An 18,321-nucleotide genomic window follows, 5' to 3' on the forward strand; every position below is an offset into this window, starting at 1 on the left:
TCTGTATGTTCAAAGAGGATAAAACAGATAACTACTCTTCCATTCCTTAATTGTGTTCTGTCTGATGCATTTAATTTTAGTACAAAACCACACACAGTAAAATGAGAAGCAACGCAATTTTGAGTTTTGAACATTGTATGTAGTAGGATGATATTTTATCACGAGGTCAGGAGATCGAGACCATCTTGGCTAACATGGTGAAACCCTGTCTCTACTAAAAATACAAAAAATTAGCCGGGCATGGTGGCACGCACCTGTGGTCCCACCTACTCGGGAGGCTGAGGCAGGAGAATGGCATGAACCTGGGTGGCGGAGCTTGAAGTGAGCCGAGATGGCGCCACTGCACTCCAGCCTGGGTGACAGAGCAAGACTCTGTCTCAAAAGAAAAAAAAAAAAAAACACAAAGAAACAGCAGCAACAAAAAATCAAATGTTCTAAAGTTTCTGTATTTTCAGATGTAACATGCTATTTTATTGCAATTTTCATAATATAAAAATTGACACTGTATTTTAACATGAGAATTTATTCACTGAAAATATGAACAATTCAAAGTGTTGTAAAATCATTTAAAAATTCTTTCTCTGTACTAACAGTTTGTTGCATTCCTACTATGCTTTTATTTGGCAAAATAAAATATATCGCTAAGGATGTTTGAAGTTTTAGTTTTAGAAGTCACTATTGACAAGCTATTTTTTTTCTAACTGGTAAGAACTGTCATTTTTCATTCTTATTCTCCTGTCATACTATGCTAAGGAGTTTTGCACTGAAAATTCTTCAGACACAAATTCTTTAATCCTTTCTTATGGTATCTTTTTTTGCTGGCTAATTAATGTGTTCATGTTGGGTAATAGTTTTGTTGTTTTAAATTCTAGAAAATTTCCTACTTGAAAACTTGAAAGAAGTTGGGCCATTATAGAGCTGTGTACCTTAACATTTTACAGTAATAATTCCATTTACTGTGCCTTTTAGCAAACAAGCATGCTTTTTAATTTTATGATCAGAGAGTACTTAAAATTTTAAGATGTTGTTAATATTATCTATTTTTACTTGCTTTGGTTTTCTTATTTAATTTCCCTCTGTTGGATGGAAAAGAGGAAATGACAAGAGATTGCTCAGAAGCCCATTCATGTATTTGCTTTTGCCATTTATATTTGTATATGTAGGGAATATGTCCAAAGGCATTTTGACCAACATAGTTTAGGTGATTCCTAAATAAAAAAAACTAGTTTGTGTTGCAGCATATTTTATAAATTTCAGGTATGAACTTAATTATAATAATCACAATGCATTCATTTAAATGGAATATGTGTTTGAACATGTAGATGTCATCAGATTTTGTAATGAACTGGTGAAAATGTATGCTTCTTGTACGGAAGGTATAACACCGGGAAAAGATTAAGCACGCCTCGTCTCTCTCCTTCCCTCTTTTCTCTCCTGTAATCAGCACCTGGTTTGATTACATCTTTTTGAACTATAAAAGCTATAGAATTATAACCCCTTACATGGAAGTTTTTGTGAAAGGGAATTGTAACAAACACAGCGGTTAAACTTTCCACTTTCAGAATTCCTCCTTTTCTTGTCATCCTGTAATTCAAACTTTCTTTAGTAAAGGATAAAGCAGTTTTGTTATTGTTCGAGAGAGTACAGTGATTTCCCTTTGGCACTTGGTTTTCAAGTTCATGACTGCTTTAGAAGGCCAAGACAGGTTTCTATGTATTTGTGGTGCTTGGGGAAGTTGTCAGCTGACCTCTTCTATGTTCCCATCATCCATGGCACCTAACATATTGGCTTGTACATAGTTGGTCCTAATTAAATATTAATAAATGGCTGACTGGCAATCAATAAAAGTTATACACAGCTCTATTTGATTCATTACACATAGTCAGTGGATTCTTTCCCATTTATTGCTTTTTATTTTGTAAGATCAAAAGGATCTGTAATCTGAGACACTGTAAGCAGTTGTGTTGCTTTTCATCTTCAGGCCTGCACTTCCTATGAAGCCAGATGCTGTGAATATTGACCCTTTTCACAGCTATGCTTAGAAACTGATATATATACAGTTTGCATGTGCAGAAATAACTTTCTACTTCAAAAGACAGCAAAGAAGTGCCTTTCTGGTCCATATTTAGTTTGTTTTGTTTTCTGTGTAGTTGTTGAGGCTTACTCCTTCCCCCCACAGTTGATGACTATAATGTTTTTAGCATTTATTTCTTTACCCAATCCATTTCTATTTCTTGCCTGCCTCTTCGAGAAGTGGCGCCACTCACTGATTTGCCTGTTTTCCTCCTCTTGCTGCTTCATCCTGCTTGTAATTTTGCCTTCCTCAAGTCTACCAGGCTGATCTTCTAAAAACAATTAACAGCATGTCATTGCCATTGCTGAAAGTCTGCTATAGCTCTTTATTACCTACTTTATCAAGTCCAATTTGTCTACCCTGTTTTAGGACTTCCCATAATTTGCAATACTTTGCTTTTTGCAAACTATTTCTCCTACTGTCAAGCCCCTGGCTTCTGTTCCGGTGAAGTAGTACTGCTCCCTGGAGACCCCATCTCCCAGCACACACACGTGAGTCCCTGCCTCTTGCCTTTGTTCATATGATGCCCCTGTCTTTTCTCCATCATATAAATCTTTCTGATTGAAAAGGTCGAGTGGAATTTCCACATCCTTCCAGAGGCTTTTCAGTATTCTCCTAATCCACAGCAATTTTTCCTTTTTATACTTCTGTTTCACTAATAGTGTCAGACAGTTTGACACATTTTCTGTATTTTTTCTACATATATATTAGCTTTTCCTCCCTATGAAGAATGTAAGCATTTTAAGGACACACATGTACACACAAAGAGTTCTTATGCCTTTTTGCTTTTATGTAAACCTTACATCTCATAGCAATGTGGTAAGCAGATGGTAAGCGTTTACTTCAGGTCTTGCTTGATTTATAAAATCAGACTACAAATTTAAAAACCATAACTAGCTACAGAGATGAATTGGGCGACATCATTGAATATTTTGTCATATATTTATAACAACCTTTTTTTTTCAAAGTCAGTTGGTTTATGTTTCTTCTAGAAAATTTTTTGCCACTTAGAAAAAAATGTATATTCCCTTAAAAAACAATTACCAGTAACCTAAAGATAAATAGAGTTAAACCATCAGTTTTTAAGGGCTATCGTTTTTACTTTCAATAACTGACTTTGGAAGTGAACATGTTAGTAAAAGGAAGGACGTGTAAGTCATCCATCTCCTTAACCATAGAATGATGGTGCCACCCCTGCCACTGCCTGTTACTGGGTTCATCAGAGCCTTTACATATTTATAATTACCCTTCCATAAATAGTTTGCAACTTGACCATAGCATTTTGCCACTCTATTAGAATGAGGCACAAGGTCCAAGTTAAAAGCAAAATCCTTAATGAATTTAACAAAATTAAGCAAAGAGCTTTAGGTTATAGGAGCAGAGTTAATGGATTCAGCTGTTCTTTACTTTCACTTCAACCAACAAATTCTGCATTCATTTTCCAGATGTGAACCTTGTTAAATTAAAATGGAGTAAAATTAATTTTGTGAAGCTGTTATATCACCCCTGGAGATAATTGGAGATAACCTAGTGTGTCGTAAAACTGGAGCTAGAAAATCAGCATTTATAGGGTTGGTTTCAGTAACTATGTTACAAAGGGATCCCAAGATTCATTTTTTTTTTTTCTGAAATGGAGTCTTGCTCTGTCGCCCAGGCTGGAGTGCAGTGGCATGATCTCAGCTCACCATGCCTGGCCCCAAGGTTTATTTTTAATGCATATTTCTCAACTTTTGCTAGGATTCTTTCATGTGACTTAGTTGTCACTAGAGCTGAATTGTGATGCAGTCCTAGAATGCAGAGGTGGCCAATCCCAGAATCAGAGACAATGATGGCAGTGCTAATCAAAGTGTGGTCAGTGCACGGACCAAAGCTATCAACATGACTTCAAAGCTGGTTAGCAAAGCAGAATGGTGGGATTTGCCTCAGACCCACTGACACAGAATCTCTGTGTGTGGATCCTAGGATGCTGTGGAGTAAGTAACGGGTTCTCCAGGTGAGCCATATAGATGCTGAAGATTAAGAGCTACTTGTTGGCTGGGCGGTGGCTCACTCCTGTAATCCCAGCAGTTTGGGAGGCTGAGGTGGGTGGATCATGAGGTCAAGAGATCGAGACCATCCTGGCCAACATGGTGAAACCCCGTCTCTACTAAAAATACAAAAATTAGCTGGGTGTGGTGGTGCGTGCCTGTAGTCCCAGCTACTTGGGAGGCTGAGGCAGGAGAATCACTTGAACCCGGGAGGCAGAGATTACAGTGAGCTGAAATCATGCCACTGCACTCTAGCCTGGTGAAAGAGTGAGAGTCCATCTAAAAAGAAAAGAAAAAAGAGCTTGTCTGTGGAACCCCAGAGGTAATTATCAGACAAACTCACTGATATGGTTAGGCTTTGTGTCCCCACCCAAATCCCATTTTGAATTGTAATCCCCAAGTGTTGAGGGGAGAAACTTGGTGGGAGATCATTGGATCATGGGGGCAATTTTCCGCATGCTGTTCTTGTGACAGTGAGTGAACCTGATGGTTTGATAGATGGTAGTTTTCCCCATGCTCGACTTCTCTCTCTCTCTTGCCTGCCACCATGTAAGACATGCCTGCTTCCCCTTCTGCAATGATTGTAAGTTTCCTGAGGCCTTCCCAGCCATGCAGAACTGTGAGTCAATTAAACCTCCTTTCTTTGTAAATTACCCACTCTCGGGTATTTCTTTCTTTTCTTTATCTTTTTCTTTCTTTTTTTTTTTTTTTTGTTGTTGTTTTGAGACAGAGTCTCGCTCTGTCACCCTGGCTGGAGTGCAGTGACATGATCTTGGCTCACTGCAACCTCCACCTCCCAGGTTCAAGTGATTCTCCTGCCTCAGCCTCCGAGTAGCTGGGACTACAGGCACGTGCCACCATGCCCGGCTAATTTTTTGTATTTTTAGTAGAGATGGGGTTTCACCGTGTTAGCCAGGATGGTCTTGATCTCCTGACCTCATGATCCACCCGCCTCAGCCTCCCAGAGTGCTGGGATTAGAGGCGTGAGCCACCGTGCCCGGCCCCACTCTGGGGTATTTCTATATAGCAGTGTGAGAATGGACTAAGGCACCCACTCTCAATATTTCAATTGAAAAAACTATATCCAAAGGTTTCTGATCTCTCATCCATCATTATAAAATGCAGACTGACATTTTGAATCAAATTTTTTGTTTCTAATATTGATCATTTTATAAGTTTCATCTGTTTTTCTGAATGAACTGATTCAGCTGAACTGATTAAAATATAAACCAAAAGAGCTAGATCGCTATGATGAGCAAGGGAAAGCCCACAGTCTTCTGTAAGAGTAAATGTATGCTGTACTCAGTTTTATGTCACTTTGACCTAGCAGAGAAGGAAAGCAACTGAAGAGCAACCTTATTCTGGCCCTATTTTGGCACTTAGGTTGGTTTCATTTTGGTACATGGCTCTGTTCTTTCATCATACAGGGAAGTATTTGCAAAATGAGTGAAATTTCAGATTCTTTGAACAATTTCATCAGGCTGTTTTCCTGAAGGACAGAAGTTGTCTCTGTACCAAATTACTATCACTTCCACATATTTAGATAGATGCTAAAAAATAAGGAATATGGAGTTCATTATTAGTTGTAATCCTGGACTTTAAAAAGTATTCAAACATTTCTTGAGATCTTTAACTGTTTTTTTTGTTTGTTTAAAAACTCATTTTTATTTTTACTCACAGTAAAAAATTAAAATAAATACATGATTGAGGAAACAGATGAAAAATGGAATTGCATACTTATCACATTTTTTGGCAGATATAACATAGCTTGTTTAAAAGAATGGGGAACATATTTTTATTTATTTATTTATTTAATATTATTATACTTTGAGTTTTAGGGTACATGCAAACAATGTGCAAGTTAGTTACGTATGTATACATGTGCCATGCTGGTGCGCTGCACCCACTAACCCATCATCTAGCATTAGGTATATCTCCCAGTGCTATCCCTCCCCCCTCCCCCGACCCCACAACAGTCCCCAGAGTGTGATGTTCCCCTTCCTGTGTCCATGTGTTCTCATTGTTCAATTCCCACCTATGAGTGAGAATATGCGGTGTTTGGTTTTTTGTTCTTGGGATAGTTTACTGAGAATGATGATTTCCAATTTCATCCATGTCCCTACAAAGGACATGAACTCATCATTTTTTATGGCTGCATAGTATTCCATGGTGTATATGTGCCACATTTTCTTAATCCAGTCTATCATTGTTGGACATTTGGGTTGGTTCCAAGTCTTTGCTATTGTGAATAATGCCACAATAAACATTCGTGTGCATGTGTCTTTATAGCAGCATGATTTATAGTCCTTTGGGTATATACCCAATAATGGGATGGCTGGGTCAAATAGTATTTCTAGTTCTAGATCCCTGAGGAATTGCCACACTGACTTCCACAATGGTTGAACTAGTTTACAGTCCCCCCAACAGTGTAAAAGTGTTCCTATTTCTCCACATCCTCTCCAGCACCTGTTGTTTCCTGACTTTTCAATGATTGCCATTCTAACTGGTGTGAGATGGTATCTCATTGTGGTTTTGATTTGCATTTCTCTGATGGCCAGTGATAGTGAGCATTTTTTCACGTGTTTTTTGGCTGCATAAATGTCTTCTTTTGAGAAGTGTCTGTTCATGTCCTTCGCCCACTTTTTGATGGGGTTGTTTGTTTTTTTCTTGTAAATTTGTTTGAGTTCATTGTAGATTCTGGATATTAGCCCTGTGTCAGATGAGTAGGTTGCGAAAATTTTCTCCCATTTTGTAGGTTGCCTGTTCACTCTGATGGTAGTTTCTTTTGCTGTGCAGAAGCTCTTTAGTTTAATTAGATCCCATTTGTCAATTTTGGCTTTTGTTGCCATTGCTTTTGGTGTTTTAGACATGGAGATCTTTAACTTTTTGCCATTTGTTACATATATGTGCTAGTTATCTCTCTAGTAACATCACCTAAATAATACTATCTAGTGTTATTTAAAAATGTAGATTACATCATCTGTATTTATGTAAATTCTTTTTAAAAAATAAATTTTCAGAATAATGCTTTATGGAAATTGAAGCTTGCATATAATAGATTCTATATTCAGTCATGTACTACATCATGATGTTTCAGTCAACAATGGGCCACATATATGATGGTGGTCCCATAAGATAATATTACCATATTTTTACTGTACCTTTTTTATGTTTAGGTATGTTTAGATATGCAAATACTTACCATTGTGCTATATTTACCTACACTATTTATATAATAACATGCCGTACAGGTTTTTAGCCTAAGAACAACAGGCTGTAACATGCAGCCTGGGCAGGTTTACTCTATGATGTTACATAACAATGAAATCACCTAACAGTGTATTTCTTAGAACGCATCTCTGTTGTTAAGCCAGGCATGATTGCATGTGAATGTGTGTGTGTATGTGTGTATACTATTTTTTTAAATCCTACGGTATATTATTGAATGTATAAGGATAATATTTGTCTCTATCAATTTAGTCTAGCTTAGATCTGAGACTCAATTATAACTTTCAAGTCATCTAGAAGTAAAATCATATTGCATAGGAGATTCTAAAGCACTTTATTTAGGTAGAGGCAGAATTTGCCCTGCCAAATTTTTTTTCATTATCCTCTTAAGTTGTGTAATATTGTGAGGTGACAGTAACTATACTGGATCGGGGTAACTGATCTTTATATTGGTGCTACTAAGTTCGTATTTTACAGCTAATACTGATTGTATTGGATTTGTGTTATGTCTGACGCCTACTGAAAAGTTATAATGCCCTAGAGGGTTATTACTATTAGTGATACTGAGATGCTGTGATGATAGCAGGCTCTTCATTTAGAAGACTCAGATTTTAGATTGCTTTGTTTATTGCTGCGTTCTGTTGATTATATTTATTTATTTTAATTTTATTGACATTACTCAAGTGCCGATTTATATCATAATGCTAGAGTCTTGGAAGGTGAAGAAGGCATACTTATGTTAATAAAACACAGTTCCTTTTCTCAAAATGGTCTTCCCCTGAGTGAATAAATGCGCGGAAAGTCTGAGTGTACACAATATTGGAAGTAGCAGCTTTGTGAACCCATTTGTAATATTGGCAGTGTTGTGTCATTCAGTTTAAATTTGTTGCATGTTACTGATTGATTGCTAGAATTTTAGTGCAGAATTCCCTTGGTTGGAAATCAGAAGAGTCACACATAGATCAGAGGTCACAAATAAAAGTGTTGTTTTCTTCTAGCATAGCTGTTGATTTTATTATTTAACAATATTTCCTAAGGTAGCCGGCTGTGTTTAGAGGGTTCTAAGACAGCTGGAGTGGGAGAAAGAACCCTTGGCCAATATTTTCCTTTTCACTTGGTTAACTTGGTTACTTTTTAAAGGGATTCATGAAAGTGATCAAGAATGAATGTGTATCCCCACTCACCTTTACATGGGTCAAGGACTTTGCAAAAATCGGACTACATGAATATTGCATGTTTCATAAGATAATTCTTAGTACCTCTTTCAAGGTTTTAGGATCTTGATAAAATTTTAAATGATCATTGTCTCCATTTCATCTATGGATAGTAGTGGTGTCACATATATTTTCTCTGTGGCTTGCTAAATATATATTTAATAGAAAACATTTTTATCTTTCCACTGTGGGTAGCCACACCATGAAATGTACATTTTACAAGATCATTTGCTATGTGACTCTAAGGTGAAAGCATTGCCAAATTATTTTGTTCTGAAATATTTGTGTAACATGTCCTTTGTAAGCTTTAGATTTTAATTTTAATGAGGGAAGGAGTGAAGAAAACTAACATGTATTATGTGCCCACCATGTACCAAATATTCTACTACATGCTTTAATTTAGATTATCTCATATTGTCCTCACACTGACACTTCATATTAGACTCAGAGGAATAAAGAATGCGTCTTAGATTCCAACTCAGCTCTGTCCAACTCCCACAACCACAGTATTGCTATTATGGCATGCTGTCTCTTACCATGAGGCCATGTGCTGACACACTGTGGAAGGTGCAATAATAAATGATATGTATTCCTAAGTTTGGGGAAACTTAGGAATGCTAAGTTTGGGGAAACTTAGGAATGGAGCAGGCAGATAGCTTTAGTGAAAACAGGACATAGAAGATACTAAGGAGCTGTGTAAGCCATGAGATCTGAGCATATAGGAAGAAAGATCTATTGTTTAAAGTGAATTTTTCCCTCCTTGAATTTTCTAAAATTAACTTAAATAATTTATAAATAGATATTTCTCAGTATGTGGTTTATAGTCTGTCTTATGTACTGCATATTCTTGAAAACTGAGATATAGGTTTTTTTTTCTAGAAAAGAAAATTTGTAGAGAAAGAAGAGGAAGATGTGTTGTAGACTACAGCTAGGCATAATCAGCCTCAATTCCTATATAGTGGTCTTACCTTCAATACAGAATTCTGACACTAAGTGGATATTTTTATAGGCATATTGTTTATTCAGAAGTTGGGGAGACTTAAAATGCATGTCTTTTCTGATATATATGAGCTACATTTTACTAAGACAACCTTAATTTTTATAATGTAAATTTTTATAATGCTATAACATACTGTCTGGAAGTAGGAATTGGTTGATTGGGGGAGGGGAGAGCCAATGTAATTCAGACAAGCAATAATTACTAGGTCAAGAAATAGGGCAATTAAAAAAATGATTCATGGCAAGTAGGAGTGAGACATTTACATTCGGAAATTAATTATGGTACTTTTTATTTAAATTAAAATCAGGAAGAAAAGTTCAGGAAAAAGAGGTTCAGGGAAATTTTATATATATTCATCTCAACTACAAATTAGTAAAGATCTTATATTCAACAAATGTGTCAGAGTCCATTAAAGAGATTAGAAAACCCTATTTCATTGTAACTAAACTGCTTGACATTTTAACCTCCAAACTTTTTTATAATCAAATGTAGAGATTGTGTCTGTCTTGATAAGTCTACGTATAGTATCCATGCTGCAAGAATACCAAAAAAAAAAAAAAAAAGGATCCTTAGTTTTACAGGATTGACAAAGATGTCTGTTGGCCAAATCAAGTGTGAGAGTTCCTGTAAAGTCCTCAGATCAACAAATTTTTAAAAAGAAAATCTTTTATGTTCACTTAGACAGCAACCAGCTCGAACGGACAATCCATTTCTTGTGTAGTGCATCCTTAGAAGCTGGCTTTTAACTCTGAAGGTCTATGGTCTTGGTCTTTGGCCTTCTAGGGTACTGATAATTACTGCTCCTACTGCACCTCCCGTTTAGTCCTTCGCTTTCTATTCTTTGGTTCACTCTTCCTTCCTTGTCACTTCCCCATTAAACTTTTCTGTCCTGGGCCCTATTATCTCAACTTGCTCTCAGCCCCAAACTTCCTTATTACTCACTCTGATAAGACCAGCTTGGTTCATAAGTGCTGGTGTAAAGAGGGCTCTGGCCTGTCCGGTCTCATTAGCAACTAGGGTATTTAGCATGCTTTCAGTGTGTTTTTGGTGATCACATAACTCACAGGAAGAAGCTAATATATGGTAATTTTAGATCCAGTGATAGGTGAGTGGAAGAGATCATTGGCCTTTCAATTTGCAAGTCTGATCTTTCCTCAGCTTATATTAGAAATCTCATTTGAATTTTGGAATGGTGATATAAAAGACGAGGTTTTAGATTTGAGGACTTAATTGCTGAGAACATGTTTGCTGGAACCAGATAAAACTTCTTCCAGTGGATGGTAAGCCTGTCTTGGGGTAGCAAACTTAAGGAATGAAGTAAATTCCATTATCAGATATTCAATTTCAATATTTAAAATAGGTGATTAAATATGATGCATAATCTCTGGAGTAGTTTGTAAAAGTGACCAACGTAAGTAATGAAATTTGCGGTTAAAAAGAATTCTCTGATACATTTTTAGATATTCATCCAATAAAATCAACAAGCAGCAGTTAGTTAGCATCAATGGTTTTTGTTTGCTTGTTCATTTAGCAAAATATAATGTGGAAAGCCCCAAAGGAAACCATATTGCTTAGCAGGGGAGAAAAATGATTTCCCTTTTAGTCCAGTCAGAATGGCCTCCCATCAAGACAGACTGATGTGCTCAGCCAGGACCACCTTACTTAGTGGCCTGGACTTGGGCTTCGATATGCAAAACAGATTCCTCAGTTTGTTCGGAAATTTGCAAATGTAGGCACTTTTCTAGGGAACAACTTTATTTAATTCCTCCCTTCATTTAGTTTTCCGTGCAATTCAGAATCCTCAGTTTTCAAAAATGATTGATGATTTCCAATGCCCCAGAGAAAATTTCAGCCTCTGTTAAAACTTAGAGTATAAAATTGTAAAACTTCCCACATCTTTATAAATGTATTGTTTAAATAATTCACTGCTGATGGATTAAGGGTTAAAATCCAAGCACTATTTTTGATATCAAAATGATACTATCATATCTCAAAATGAGTGTTCATGCTAATTCCGAATGCAGAATGACATATTGACTTGTGAACACACTGAATTGAGGTCAGTTGCTTCTTCATTGTGTGTGGAAGTTATGGTATTTTACGTAATTCAATCGATAGGCATTGTCTATGATAGTGAATTACCTCTCTTGGACTTTTCATCTGTACTAGGGTTGTTTTCTTGCTAGGTAGGGAGAAATCCAAGAGTAAAGATTGCTTGATATAGAGGAGAAATCACTGAGGAGGCATCTTTTAACATCTTTTTACTTTTTTTAACAAATGAAGTTAATTCTTTATTAAAGAGATACTGCAAAGAGATACTGAATCTTTACATGGAAGATAAGTTGGACAGATGTATCACAAGGAGAATTCTTTTAAGGAGATAAGTAATAACTGGTTACTAGTACTTACTATTTATCTTATCTAAGACAATCTCAGGCCCTATGTGTCTTCCTTGCTGGTTTATTTGCTCTTTGTACTCTTTCCACTTTGAGGCCAATCAGACTGAATTAGCTGTCATAGGCATTCAAAAGTTACATTAAAACATTGATGCTTAAATCTAAGTATATTTGCTTTATACCAAGCAAATGAGAGAAACAAAGGTTTTTAAAATTTTTTTTCCTTAATTTTATTCCTGATTTATTTCATTATGTAACTGAATACTCAAGAATATGGCAAGTTTCTTCCTCCCCAGATCCTTTCCTCTTGACCTCCCTTATGAAAATGACTGTGTTTTGCCCTATTTAGATTATGGAATGTACTGTTTCCCTTTTCCTGGTTTTTGCTCCCAGTATCCATAAATTTCAAGATAGGGGAAAGAGGAGTAGGGGTTGTTGTGTTGGCACAGCCCATCAGAGTGCCTGGTGCATAATAGCTGCTCCAGAAAAATATGTCTCAGCATTATCTAGAGCTTGTCATTTCTGTCATCTTTGCTTAGCTTGAGGTGATGTGCAACTTTGACCTAGGACCTTTTTGAAGTGCATGGCTATGAGTCCCAGTGGTTCTCTTTCATTTGATTTACAAAGTACTTCTCAACATTAACTTTGTAATGAAGGAGCTTTATTCCCAGAAGATATTTTAGCCAGCGGTATACATGTCATGATTTATGACTAGAGCAAATAATAAAATATATAAAACCACACATGAAGGAGCCCATTAGGTTATTTCTAGATAACTTTGCTCCTACCTTTAACTGGTTATGTTTTTCCATGTCTATGTCTGATAAATGGATTTATCTCAATATCAGGTTTTCACAAGATTAATAATCCCTCTTTGTTAAGAGGGTCTGTTTAAAATTGAAGACAATTATCCTGACGTGAATTATATAAATATGTGCTAAATATTATTATGTTTGTATACTTTTAAACATATCTGATATCGTAAGTTTATTTTTGATGGGGCATCATGCAGAAATAGGAGGTGTACTCAGTAGGAAAAAATGGTGAGGCTAAAAAATTTTTTTAACTTGGGTAATACTATGGTCTCAAAGCTTTAACCTGAATTATTAGTGCATATAAATCCATCTTCTTAATTAAATGGGGCCTTTGGCCATTGAACGCCAGCATATGGACAGAGTTAGTTACTAGATGATGTTATGAGGCTGGCCTGGCCACATAATCCATTAGACGTAGGATTCAGTTATATTAGTAGCAGCAAAATGATTTTTATGGTTGTAACAATCTTCTCTTTGTTCTGTCAGTATCAATTATTTCAGTCCTAATAAAAATCTAAAAAGGGGGTCAGGTTTATGATCTGTGCTTTGGGTGGATAATTTGTAACTTTTCTATCCAGTAGGCCAAGAGTTTTTTCTTTTTTTCTTTCTGGAAAGGACCTATACTATGTAGTTTATGTAAACTACTTCATTGTGTGCTTATGGGGGCAGTGAGAGTGATTTCAAGAGCTTATAATGTTAGAAAATTTCACTGAAGAGCATGAATACACATACAAATAATAAATATGAATATAGTAGTATGTATCTATGTGTTTGTGATTATAACAGTGAATATTATGTATTTCTTTTGGGAATTTTATCAGTGTTTGTCAATTATGTTTAAGACTTTGGAGGAATAATTTATAGTAATATGTTAAAATGTATGGTAATAAGTGAGAGGAAATCTAGTTACTGGTCCAGGGTCTCAGTCCACCTTTCATATGAAGCACTAGGAAACCACTGAGAAACAACTCATTGAAATGACAGTGCAAAGTAAATCCAGTGCAAAACTGGCATAGCATCATTGGGTGAGGGGGTAAGAAATAGAACCTGTTTCATATGGTTGTGCAGAAGACAACAAAAGATAGCATACGTAAATTGCACGATAGCTAAGTACTCAATAAGTATTAGTTCTTTCTAATGGATAGACATTTTTTAAGGGAGGTAACTACCAGTTCAGAAAAAGAACTAATTTTCTAGTAATTCTTACCTTTCCCAAATTGTGGCGTAATGAAATTTCAGCTTAGAAGTGTTTAGTTAATCATCCTTTAGAGACGTTGTAAAGAGAAAAACAATGAATGGAGGTTGGGCTACATAAACTTTATAAATGACTTTTTAGATATTTTGTCCTATGGGGCAGATGCCCCATCTTAGTGATATGCATTATAGTGTGTACAACATGGCTCTATGGAAACCTGAGAATAAAAGGGGCTATTACAGCAGGAGGGACTTCAGCAGCCACAGACTGGTTAAATTAATGTGATTAAGTCAAGAGCAAGTGCACCACAGCTCCTCTTTTGATAAAGACACTTATTGAAGACTTTCTTTGTGTTAAGGAGTGTTGCAAAGTTTTTATATGAATTGTTTTAACTTACAGTGCATGTGCTGTATTTTATGCCTGAGGAAAACAAGGCAGAGAAAGATGAAGTAATTTGCTCAAAGGAATCTAGCTGGCAATGTACAGATCTGGGATTTGAACACAACTTATCTAACTCCAAAGCCAAAGCTCTTCATTCCATGTGTTGTGCTGTGTGTACACACAGCAGCAGTTGTCCTCATGAACCTCTGTGATGGATTTTGAAGATGCTGTAATTCGTTACTAGACGGATCTTTAAAATATTGGGTGCTACTGACTCTGTGATGCTAATTAGGCCTGGCACCTCTGTATGGGTCTGTGTTTTGCAGGACATGAAGCCTGAATTCAAGATGTTAGGTAGAACTTTGTTAAATCCTAGAAATGTTAAGCCTCTATTTAATACTTTTGTTTTAATATTCTTGTTTCTCTGTGTGTGTGTGACCCCATATCCACACACAGTGGTATTGCTAGAACATATACTGAGCTGGTCAAACAAAATTGTATAACGAGGAGAAAAAGATAGGAAATTGAGTAATACTCTCTTTTGTCATGTTAGTCCAAAAGCTGAATATTTAAAGAATTTATACTTGCTGATGATGGGCATCTAGAAGGTTAAAGGAGGTAGATCTGTACACTTGGCTTTCCTGAGTTGTAATGTGGTCTGGAAATAATGGAGGGTGGAGATAATTACATTGTCAGCATCCAAGAACAGAAGGGATTTTAGGAAGAGTTTGTAAACTTAGTGGAAGGAAACCAGATCAAAAGTTATGTAAGAACTGGTTACAGATGTTATCTAAGGGCATAGATTCTTTAGAGCAATCAGAAGGTAATGAAAGTAAACAGATCAAGATATACACTCTCAAGTGGTTATACAAACTCAAATTCAGGAAATTTGTAAATGAACAGGAATTATTAAATTTTAGATCATGACTGGAGGTATGAAATTAAAATACAAATTATTTGCATATGCTATCAGAGAAAGGTGATACCACCTTATATAAGACTAAAATATGAGACTAGATTAGATTGTTAATTGCATAAAAAATGTTATAAAGGACATTATTAGGATGATTGGCAAAATTTAATCTGTACTGTGTATTACATAATTGTGTTCATCAAAATTAATTGTTCTGAATTAGTGAAATATACTCTGGCTACATAATAGAATGTCGTTTTTCTCAGATGATATATACTGGACTACTTAGGATAAAAGGTTATAGTGCGTGCAACTTACATTTCAAATGGTTCACAAAATGATAACAATAGTGAAATTATTATTATTATTATTATTATTATTATTATTATTTTATTTTTTTTGAGACGGAGTCTTGCTCTGTCACCCAGGCTGGAGTGCAGTGGTGTGATCTCGGCTCACTGCAAGCTCTGCCTGCTGGGTTCACGCCATTCTCCTGCCTCAGCCTCCCAAGTAGCTGGGACTACAGGCACCTGCCAACACGCCTGGCTAATTTTTTGTATTTTTAGTAGAGACAGGGTTTCACCGTGTTAGCCAGGATGGTCTTGATCTGCTGACTTCGTGATCCACCTGCCTCGGCCTCCCAAAGTGCTGGGATTACAGGCGTGAGCCACCGCGCCCGGCCTATTATTTTTATTATTGAGAAAGAAGCATACAGAAATGTGGCAAAATGTTAGCAATTTGTAATTCTAAGCAAAAGGTATGTGCATGTTTATTATTTAGTATTGTAACTTTTGAAGGTTTGAAATATACAAAATAAATTGTAGAAAATAAAAATGTTTCTAACAAGTAATAATAATAATATCAATAATAAAAGTAATAATGTTTACTGAGCTTTCTAGGTAAATAAAAGTCTGGTAGATGGAAAAGTATTCAGAGATTGGAGTAACTGCACTAAAATATCATAGTGTCCTAGGGTTGATTTAAACATCTCTATATTAGTGTATACTTAGTAATAAGAGAAAACTCCTCAAACAGTTTCTTAAAGGGCAGTGAATTTTTCAAATTACCAGAATATTTTTGAGTTATTTAATATTTAATGTAGTCATGTAGAAAGGAAAGAAAATAAGTAGGAAAGGAAAGCTCTTCTAAGTTTTATCCATCAGGACATGCACCATATTAGGAATTTTAATGGGAAGCAAGGAAAGTTTCACGATAATGATAGGAATAGAGTGGAATTTAATAAATGAAAAAAAGACTTCAGAAAATATAAAGGGAAGTAAGAGAAAAATGTTTTAGGTGGCAATAATATTCAAAATCCATAGATTATCTCCCAGTTCATATGCATAAGGGCACCAAGTGCTCTGACCAGCATGGTTTTAGATATAAGATTTCTTATCTTTAAGGATTTGTAAAACAAGAAGTCCATTACTATTCTTGTTGGCCAGGAGACCTCTTGTTGGCAAATTGCCTTGGTCTTCTATTCTCACTATTCCATCGTGATTGGCGTTTTTCTTATCAGCATTAGATGAAAGCAGAGGATCTAGAAAGAGTCAAAACAACCCATATTTTAATTTTTACTTCCTCAGTTAAGCCAACCATTCACTGAACCTTCATTCACATTTTCACAAGATTCTTCTTTCTCAGCAGGTACATCAAGAAATCATTTTGAGCTCTTAAAACCTGGCATTCCAAGTTCACTTATTATTTCCTTTCTTCAATTTTATTTTTCTTTCTCTCTATTAAACTTCCATTTAAGGAGTAAGATCGTTTTTTTCTCCTGAAATCTCATGCCATTTCTTAAAGGAATCTGATGGAGAGTAGTCTTAATTTCACAGGAGAGAGCTTCTCTGGGCCTTACAGTCATCATTACAGATTATGTAGGCAGAGTAAAAGAAATCTCACATGAATAAACACAGTGCCTTAAAAATATAGAGTGCTAACAAAATGGAAGATAGATTATTCAATTAAATAAATTGCAGAGAAATTAATGCCTAACTGCATATTCAAGCCAGAGAAAAGCTATAACAACAACAACTACAACAAAACTAAATAAATGAGATAAAAACAATAAAGAAAAATGGAAACTATGTTTTTTTAGTACATTAAACTCAAGGAAATGATAAAGGAAAACGTTGTCCCTCTGTCAGATAGGAAAGGAAAGCTCTTAACTGATGACATACAATAGGCAGAGACTTTTAATAAGCATTTTCTTTACCTCTGTCTTCACGCATAAAAGGTCATCTTTGATCTAATCACTGGAATAGCCAACACTTGGGCTGGGAGGGCAGCAAGTCATGATAAAAGAAGGAACGAACTAGATATTGTTTACAAAAAATAAAAGGTTGTTCAAGTGCTGGGGTTGGCAAACTTTAATATATAAATGGAACCCTTTTAAGTATGGGATGTCAATTCTCTTCCCCTTTTGGGTCTTTATGTTTATATGTCGCATATACTATCTCTCAATTCAGTAATATGTAGGTTTTGTATAGGCAGAGCCTAGAGGAAATTAAACATGAGCATGACATGGCCCCAACTCTCAAGAAATCCCCACATAGTAAACTAGTCTTGGGTGAAACTTTTTAATAAAGAATATGGTATGATGTGATCTAGATATGTAATTATTTATGAAAGATACACAACTTGCTAGATAAATTGCTCATAGTTCCAGAGATACTTACCAATAGTTTTAAGCAACTGTAAGGAAACTATTATGTTACTTAAGTATGAGTTTTAAACTAAGAATTTTTTTTTTTTTTTTTTTTTGGAGACAGGGTCTTGCTATTTCTCCCAGGCTGGAGTTCAGTGGCACATTCACAGCTCACTGCAGCCTCAACTTTCTCCCACTTCAGCCTCACAAGTAGCTGGGACTATAGGTGCACACCGCCACACCCGGTGCAATTTAAAATTTTTTGTCGAGATGGGATCTCCCTATGTTGCCCAGGCTGTTCTTGAACTCCTGAGCTCAAGCAATCCTCTTGCCTCAGCCTCCCAAATTTTTATTAAATAAAATAATAAAATGGTAGTGTCACAGGTGAGGAGAAGGGGGTGAAGAGACTATAACAAAACTCTGGTTAAGTG

The 18,321-nt window shown here is 35.9% G+C and overlaps 1 protein-coding gene across 5 annotated transcripts in view; it reads left to right on the top strand.

The window, feature by feature from the left end:
- ZFPM2 (zinc finger protein, FOG family member 2) overlaps nt 1-18,321 on the top strand; it is a 486,324-nt gene that overhangs the window by 34,724 nt on the left and 433,279 nt on the right. The window contains exon 1 of one of the 5 annotated variants that reach the window (XM_055348831.2): nt 657-4,067. The exons of the other annotated variants lie outside the window; for them this stretch is intronic. The gene's annotated coding sequence lies outside the window, so the exon portion shown is untranslated. Of the gene's footprint in view, nt 1-656; nt 4,068-18,321 lie in introns of those variants that run through there. 5 annotated transcript variants of the gene reach the window in all.

The sequence above is a fragment of the Gorilla gorilla genome, chromosome 7 (genome assembly GCF_029281585.2).
Source record: "Gorilla gorilla gorilla isolate KB3781 chromosome 7, NHGRI_mGorGor1-v2.1_pri, whole genome shotgun sequence".
Lineage (NCBI taxonomy): Eukaryota > Metazoa > Chordata > Mammalia > Primates > Hominidae > Gorilla > Gorilla gorilla.